This window comes from Schistocerca serialis, chromosome 12 (assembly GCF_023864345.2).
Source record: "Schistocerca serialis cubense isolate TAMUIC-IGC-003099 chromosome 12, iqSchSeri2.2, whole genome shotgun sequence".
Classification (NCBI taxonomy): Eukaryota; Metazoa; Arthropoda; class Insecta; order Orthoptera; family Acrididae; genus Schistocerca; species Schistocerca serialis.
Window position 1 is genome coordinate 67,959,139 of NC_064649.1, and position 7,142 is coordinate 67,966,280.

Genomic DNA, 7,142 nt, shown 5'->3' on the forward strand with positions numbered 1-7,142 from the left:
GCCCGAAACTTGTTAAGATTTTTAACATTGAAGCTCTATGGATACAGTCATATGCTTTTTTAAAGTCCACGAAGGTTATTACAAGAGGTTTATTTCGTTTCTTGTTTCTACTGTGGTGTACACAAAATGTACAGTATCTTGTAGATAATAATACGTATACATTTATCTGTTTATTGTGTTTATCAGATATGCCAATTATAGACTTCGTGTCCGAATACCGATCTGGCAGTTATATATATATTTACATGCAGTTCATGTTGAACAGCGAGATATTTTGTGATCTGACATGGATGAGGCCCGCTGCCGTCAGGAGTAATTTCATTGTGCCTTTTAAAAGTCCAATCGCGTCTGAGACGCGTATTCGTGGCCGACACATTACCCCGCGACCGCACTTCGATAACAGACACGATTTATCGCCGTCCCACGCCGGTTAGTCATCTTCCACGCCGTACGCACCTGTGTCCGGTCCGGCTGACTCATCCCGTGCGTGGTTCGCTCCCTCCCGGTTACGCCCACTCGCGCCGCAGGGCTAATTACACTTCGACGAGTCCGGCCGCCATGACAGCGGGGCAGCAACGCGGGAGCCAGCGCGGCGTCCCGTCGCCATGGAGACGGCCGCCAGGCGGCGCGCGCGGCGCCTGGCCGCCCTGTCGCTGATTGGCTGGGCACTCGAGTGTTCTGCGCAGGCGCGGTGAGAGAACGGCGTGCGCACAGCTGGCGGCCGAAGCGAGGCGTTCCACGGCTGGAAACGTCGTTTCATACATTTTCAACTGCGGAATGATACAACAGCGAACAGTTACTAATTCTTTGTCTAAAAAAATGTATATTTGATTTTATGCCTGCGTCTATAAAAGCACTTTATCTGCTTCCAGGAGCTAACACCCTGAAAACGTCTCAGATAAACGGTATAATACAAGAAAAATGCACTTGAAAGTGAATATCGTTCCACGAATCGTACGGTGCAACGACAAATAAAACGAAAATCGTCATTAATTGCAGAGAAAGATAATTTATAAACAACTAATGTATATTATCGAAAGAATACCAGTGCAGTTTTGAACCTTTTTTGTTTTATTTCGAGTTAAACCTCTACGGACTGCGTGGTAACAAAAAATGATTCAAATGGCCCTGAGCACTATGGAACTTAACATTTGAGGTCATCAGTCCCCTAGAACTTAGAACTATTTAAACCTAACAAACCTAAGGACATCACACACATCCATTCCCGGGGCAGGATTCGAACCTGCGACCGTAGCGGTCGCGCGGTCCCAGACTGTAGCGCCTAGAACCGCTCGGCCACACCGGCCGGCTGCGTGGTAACGACCAGTTTCATTTTAGTGTCTAGCTCTTGTTCTTGTTCCAGTTTTGACTTCCTCTCAGTATCTCCTGAGCCCAACAAGAAGTGCGTGTTTATGCTATTCGGAGCAACGTCTTTTGGACGTTGGTGCCAATTTAAAACCGTGGTAGTCGTTCATCAATCTTCTAAATTTGTTACTGTCAGGAACTTCTCTCTCTGAGACACCAATCTGCCTAAGATCTTTTTCACACCCTTCGAACCACTTCGGCCTTGTTTTCTTAGATTGGAAGAAACTCCTTATTCTTTTTATTAGTCGGTCAGCGTCAGTTTTTTTTATTACTTTTAGAAGTTTCAAGACATCAAAGATTTTTTTTTTTTAATGGCCACTTTCAGTGACTTTTAACTGTTCTTGTTCTCTCTAATGTCAAAGAAGAATGGTTACATGTACGTCTCATATTTTGAATGTCTCATAATATTCTTCCTCGCAAGGACAGCAAGCATGACAGCTCGAAGATGGTACATTGATCTCCTTGCCAGCCACTTTATTGTGAATAGCAGAGTAATCAAGTAGATGTAGGTAAATCTGAGAGTGGTTGAATGAATGCCTATGTAGCTCCCTCCTCTCTGTAGACAGTCTCTTCAATTGACAATAACTGCTACGTCCTTATTCGAGTCTTCTTACAAAAGACCAAACAAAGGAACGTTTTTGCTATGATGGTTTGAAGGCAGGGTCGCCGCTTGTCAACATTTTTGTTTGGACTGTGCGTGGAAGAAGCAATGAAAGTAGTGAAAGAAAATTCCAGAAGAGGAAAGAAAGTTCTAAAAGATACGAATGCTGATTTGGGCAGACGGCACAGTTATTTTGGGCAAAAGTAAGAAATTCCTAGCAGACCTCTAGAGCGGTGATTAGCTGCCTAAGTATATGAAGTTAGATGAAAGTGATGTGGAGCAACTGTTCTTCTGAAATACGGCTGAAGAAAAGTCTCCGACACTGTAAATCTATCTATTAATACAAACTAGCAATAACAACTTGAGTGGCTTGCAACACACACTTTGAAAAAGGGTACGTGAGAATCTGTGGAAGTTCGGTTGCTGGATGTATGAGAATCTGTTAGCGTCTACACGAATTTATTTCGCAAAACGTTAAGTGTACTTAATTTGCGCACTGTGGTATTTAGACTGCGGTTTTTCCTTTTCATCTTTGGCGGGAAGCAATACAGGTACCGGGTAGTTATCACTTAAGTGCAGCTACTCACAGAGGTCAAGTGTGGTCTGTAATTATTGTATGGCAGCGAAACGTGATAGATATTCCAATGTGTTAATGCGGAAAAAAATTTAGTTTCAATTTTGGCCACCAGTTGCAAATATGGCGCTGTACAGCAACTCGTAGACGTCTCCGGTGCTCGTACTGAACAAACTGTGTAACTGGCGGTTAATAATGAAATCAGTATTATGCCTTTCTCACTTGTTTGACCTTTTCTGCGTGTCGTTCTTAATCCAATACATACGGAAACATTTTATACCCTTTTCTTGCATTCACAGCGCCAGATTCGCACCTGATGGTCAAAACTTGAACCAATTTTTTCCAGCGTAAATATCTTCTGTATCAAATGGCTCTGAGCACTATGGGACTTAACTGCTGTGGTCATCAGTCCCATAGAACTTAGAACTACTTAAACCTAACTAACATCACACACATCCATGCCCGAGGCAGGATTCGAATTTGCGACCGTAGCAGTCGCGCGGTTCCGTTCTGAAGAGCCTAGAACCGCTCGGCCACAGCAGCCGACCTCTTCTGCATCAACGCATTTTAATATCTACCAAGTTTCGCTGCCATACGATAATTACAACCCACGCAGAACCTCTGCGAGTGACTGTAATTTAATTATAACCACCTGTTACAAACCAATGTTCTCCATAGGTTACGTTGTACGTCTATAGATAAATGTGTAGATAGCCACTGTCTATTGTACTAAAGACTCCACTTTGTGGGCATCGTACATGTGGCGACCACTAAACGGAGAAATTGATCGGTGGGTTTTTCCTGCGCACCTCTTCTGCGAAACCGTCGCTGCCGGCATTTCCTGCTGTAGACGGCTGGCGCAGCGCATCACCTTTCGTTTCCACGTTACCTGCGCTCTGAACTGCAGCAAGGCGGCGTTATAAGAACGTTTGCAAACCGTGTCGTTGTGTGCAGAAAAGTATCGTATTCTGACGAGCATTGCGAACTGCAGAAAGGCTTGGACAAAATTTCGAACCGGTGTAATGAATTTCAAATCTGTTGAAATTGGATGTCCCTAAGACAATTGTGATGTTCCTGGCTTTGGCCGCCAGTATTTTAGTTTGCTAGCAACTCGCCTTGATGCAGCTTCATACACCTGAAGCAGCGTATGGTACAAAAGTGGAGTGAGGTATAAGCAACAGATAGTATACACTCCTGGAAATTGAAATAAGAACACCGTGAATTCATTGTACCAGGAAGGGGAAACTTTATTGACACATTCCTGGGGTCAGATACATCACATGATCACACTGACAGAACCACAGGCACATAGACACAGGCAACAGAGCATGCACAATGTCGGCACTAGTACAGTGTATATCCACCTTTCGCGGCAATGCAGGCTGCTATTCTCCCATGGAGACGATCGTAGAGATGCTGGATGTAGTCCTGTGGAACGGCTTGCCATGCCATTTCCACCTGGCGCCTCAGTTGGACCAGCGTTCGTGCTGGACGTGCAGACCGCGTGAGACGACGCTTCATCCAGTCCCAAACATGCTCAATGGGGGACAGATCCGGAGATCTTGCTGGCCAGGGTAGTTAACTTACACCTTCTAGAGCACGTTGGGTGGCACGGGATACATGCGGACGTGCATTGTCCTGTTGGAACAGCAAGTTCCCTTGCCGGTCTAGGAATGGTAGAACGATGGGTTCGATGACGGTTTGGATGTACCGTGCACTATTCAGTGTCCCCTCGACGATCACCAGTGGTGTACGGCCAGTCTAGGAGATCGCTCCCGACACCATGATGCCGGGTGTAGGCCCTGTGTGCCTCGGTCGTATGCAGTCCTGATTGTGGCGCTCACCTGCACGGCGCCAAACACGCATACGACCATCATTGGCACCAAGGCAGAAGCGACTCTCATCGCTGAAGACGACACGTCTCCATTCGTCCCTCCATTCACGCCTGTCGCGACACCACTGGAGGCGGGCTGCACGATGTTGGGGCGTGAGCGGAAGACGGCCTAACGGTGTGCGGGACCGTAGCCCAGCTTCATGGAGACGGTTGCGAATGGTCCTCGCCGATACCCCAGGAGCAACAGTGTCCCTAATTTGCTGGGAAGTGGCGGTGCGGTCCCCTACGGCACTGCGTAGGATCCTACGGTCTTGGCGTGCATCAGTGCGTCGCTGCGGTCCGGTCCCAGGTCGACGGGCACGTGCACCTTCCGCCGACCACTGGCGACAACATCGATGTACTGTGGAGACCTCACGCCCCACGTGTTGAGCAATTCGGCGGTACGTCCACCCGGCCTCCCGCATGCCCACTATTCGCCCTCGCTCAAAGTCCGTCAACTGCAGATACGGTTCACGTCCACGCTGTCGCGGCATGCTACCAGTGTTAAAGACTGCGATGGAGCTCCGTATGCCACGGCAAACTGGCTGACACTGACGGCGGCGGTGCACAAATGCTGCGCAGCTAGCGCCATTCGACGGCCAGCACCGCGGTTCCTGGTGTGTCCGCTGTGCCGTGTGTGTGATCATTGCTTGTACAGCCCTCTCGCAGTGTCCGGAGCAAGTATGGTGGGTCTGACACACCGGTGTCAATGTGTTCTTTTTTCCATTTCCAGGAGTGTAGTATCTACCAGTCCCGTGGGAGAGTCCGCCAGTTGCTTCTGATTGGTCGGCACGTTCGGGTGCTAGGCGCCAAAACGCCTAGCTTCTCTTATTTTCATTGTATTTAACCGAGTTTTTAGTATGACAGCCTTTCATGGTTACTTTGTCCGCCCCGATAGCTGAGTGGTCAGCGTGACGCACTGCCGTCCTGCGCGCCCGGGTTCGATTCCCGGCTGGGTCTGGGATTCTCTCCGCTCAGGAACTGGGTGTTGTGCTGTCTTCACCATGATTTCATCCCCATTCGGTACGCAGGTCGCTCAATGTGGCGTCGAATGTAATAAGAGCTGCACCAAGGCGGCCGGATCTGCCCCGTAAGGGGCCTCCCGGCCAATGACGACAAATGCTCATTTCCGTTTCCATGACTACCCTACGAGTCTATCGTTCTTGTTTATTAGATTTCACTACTTTTGAGAAACATAAGAGTAACGATATTGTAATCGAAGTGCTTCGGAGACCTTCGGGTCGCTTTGGCGAGCCTGGGAGACGAAGTACCTCGGCTGCGCCAGTCATTCTGTTTCGGGCGTTCTGGAAGGGTGGACACACATCTCAGTATCGTCCGTCAGTTAGATGTGAATACGTTATAGTCACTCTGTTTCGGGTGTTCTTCAGAGCCCGACATGTTGTACTCTATATCGGGCATAACTTAGTTGTAAATATGTAAACTCACCCTGTGTAGTGCGCACCGGAGAACCGGACTTGTGTATCGTATTTCGGAAGTTGGAAGGGAAAGTTGTCGTACAATTAAGAAAGCTATGTCGGTTGTTGTAAAATGCAGTGCAACTGTGTGAATATTTGAATAATAACCAAACAGGATGCATTAATGAGGAGTGTCGGCTACCATCATTGTCAGTACTACAGATCTTGCCCTCTGTAGATACAGATACTAGCCTGGGCAGGTGGCATTCTGTAAAAAGCACAATCACAGGTTCGCTGAAGAAGATCCCACGACCGACAGTCTGTCTTCTGCGCTGAGGACACAACTTTAGATGACGACAGGTTGGTGGAAAGAACGGTCAGCGACTCTTGTTCATCTCTCCAGATCTCTCCAGCTTCTAAATCTGACTTAATTTATACAATACATATTACTTGCCGAGAAACTGAAGAGCTACGAGGCGGGGTCCCACTCTATCTAGCCAGCTAGGTCAGAAGTAGTGCCTACAAGCTGTTTCACGAAGTTCTACCATCGTTACTGCGGCACAGTTTTTGATCAGTAGCTATGCTGTGTACAGACACGCCTGCGTTTGTCTGGTTTTCACTAAATGATTTAACACAGTACGAAATGCAGAAATTATTAAATAATATAGCAAATGCAAGAAACCCACGTGCAGAGAATTAAAGTAAATCATCGCAGCCTGCACTGCATTGCTAGACGGGGAACTGATTCTTTGTCACGCTGCACGGCAGATGAGGCGAAATTGCAGGTAAGGCCAATTCCTACACCGCAAGGCCGCACGCTCTTCGGTGTACAAACAGACTGCTCCCGATCTCCCAAGAGGAATTCTCACTATTCACGGATACGACAAGTAGCAAAAAAGTTCATATGGTGGTGGTGGTGGTTAGTGTTTAACGTCCCGTCGACAACGGGGTCATTAGAGACGGAGCGCAAGCTCGGGTTAGGGAAGGATTGGGAAGGAAATCGGCCGTGCCCTTTCAAAGGAACCATCCCGGCATTCGCCTGAAACGATTTAGGGAAATCACGGAAAACCTAAATCAGGATGGCCGGAGACGGGATTGAACCGTCGTCCTCCCGAATGCGAGTCCAGTGTGCTAACCACTGCGCCGCCTCGCTCGGTAGTTCATATGGACTTATCGCTTATTCCGAATGGTTTCCAAGATATAACACACTTAATGCACATTTGTAGTTCAACCAGGGACGTGCACATGTGTGTCTTAGCGGTCTAAACTCAGTGACATCTTATTCTCGTTCAACTTACGTGCCGGCCGGTGTGG